We start from the raw sequence: 2,122 nt of genomic DNA, 5'->3' as shown, positions 1-2,122 counted from the left end.
CTAATGAGTATATAGTATAATAAGCAAGTTGAAAGTAAAAACATTAAAAAGCTAATGAGTATATAGTATAATAAGTGAGTTGAAAGTAAAAACATTAAAAAGCTAATGAGTATATAGTATAATAAGTAAGTTGAAAGTAAAAACATTAAAAAGCTAATGAGTATATAGTATAATAAGTAAGTTGAAAGTAAAAACATTAAAAAGCTAATGAGTATATAGTATAATAAGTAAGTTGAAAGTAAAAACATTAAAAAGCTAATGAGTATATAGTATAATAAGTGAGTTGAAAGGAAAAACATTAAAAAGCTAATTCGACTGTGATAATTTACAACATTATAAGATATATTTTTTATTTTTGGAAAGTGGCTTTGTAGGTTTGAAGAAATCAACAAAATGAAATCTCTCAAAGTAGTAATAGCAATAAATAAAAACGTATATATTAACTAATTTAAATTTGACATTATATTAAAAAACAAGTATTCGAATGTTTACTATTTTGATAGTTTGCCATTCAGAAAACTAAGAGAAAAAGATAAATGCAAATAATGGCAATCTTAAAACTCATTAATATTTATGTTCCATATCTAAAATGAACGTTGATTTAGTAATTTATCTTTAAAAAATATATGACCTTGAAGCTTAACCCTTTTACACTGACACAAAAGATTTTCTAAATAAATCAAGTACAATCGTGGTCTGACATCTTTAACTTCACATCGACGTAGAAAATAACAGATCACATGGCAAATAAGCAGAAAATGCGTAAATGGCTATTTAGTTTTGATCTGAAATAGGAAGGCACATCATATGTTCCATCTTCGACGTTAATATTTAGTTTTGATCTGAAACAGGAAGGCACATCATATGTTCCATCTTCGACGTTAATATTTAGTTTTGATCTGAAACAGGAAGGCACGTCATATCTCCCACCTGCGACGTTAATATTTAGTTTTGATCTGAAACAGGAAGGCACGTCATATGTTCCATCTTCGACGTTAATATTTAGTTTTGATCTGAAACAGGAAGCAGCCATCCCCACCCTGGTGTAGAAGCCACTGTTTAAGTAGATTGTGGTTGAAGAGGAAACAATAATAATTTATTTGATACATAACTTTTCATCTGACTAAGCGTGTTTACTTGCTGGCTAATGTTTTCTGAAGAATTATGGGAATTTGATTTAAAAACTTTTTGTAGTTGTAGTGCGTCTTGGATACTGCATTAAAACAGGCATTTGCACACGTGTCTGGGTTCGCCCGTGTTACACGAGACACCGATAATGATCTTAGTGGTAATACTACAGAATACGTTCCGAGTCACAAATTGAAACGCTTGTTCTTTGAGATACTTAACGAACATACCTTTGAATACAGCAGCGCTACCCCTCTGAAACTATGTATACAAATATTCACACTGTGTGTTATATAAACTTGCACGTGCATCTTTTTGAGACCGCAGTACTGTAGAAAAAACTTGAAAATGCGTTTTACGTTTATTTATTTCATTCTAAAAAAGCATTTATTATTTTCTCTATATAATCATATCTCACAGTATTGTACGAATGCTAAAGGTTTCAAGTTTTGGTGCTTTTCTAAAATGTGAATATGATCGGGTATTATTTTTAACGGTCTGAGAATTATGCATATATACTACTCATCCTTTTATAAGTGCTAGTTGGCGTGCTTATTGTACCTATTTTCAAGGATATAGCTTTCGCTATTATAAAGATAAAAAACAAACTTTGTTATAATTAAAAACTAAAATAAAGTTGTATAAAGATTAAATTAAAATTGAAGTTATTCTGTTTTATGAGGGAGTAAACCGTCCATGTTGGGTAATTTACAGACCATATGGATAGAAAGAAGGCAGTTTATCAACACTGCCAACTTTTTCTGGTATTTAACGAACGTGAGTTACTATTACGTGAGTTACGTGAGTTATTCTGCTTTATGAGGGAGTAAACCGTCCATGTTGGGTAATTTACAGACCATATGGATAGAAAGAAGGCAGTTTATCAACACTGCCAACTTTTTCTGGTATTTAACGAACGTGAGTTACTATTACGTGAGTTATTCTGCTTTATGAGGGAGTAAACCGTCCATGTTGGGTAATTTACAGACCATAT

The sequence above is a fragment of the Limulus polyphemus genome, unplaced genomic scaffold (assembly GCF_000517525.1).
Source record: "Limulus polyphemus unplaced genomic scaffold, Limulus_polyphemus-2.1.2 Scaffold486, whole genome shotgun sequence".
Lineage (NCBI taxonomy): Eukaryota > Metazoa > Arthropoda > Merostomata > Xiphosura > Limulidae > Limulus > Limulus polyphemus.
Note: the sequence above shows the minus strand (reverse complement) of the source record.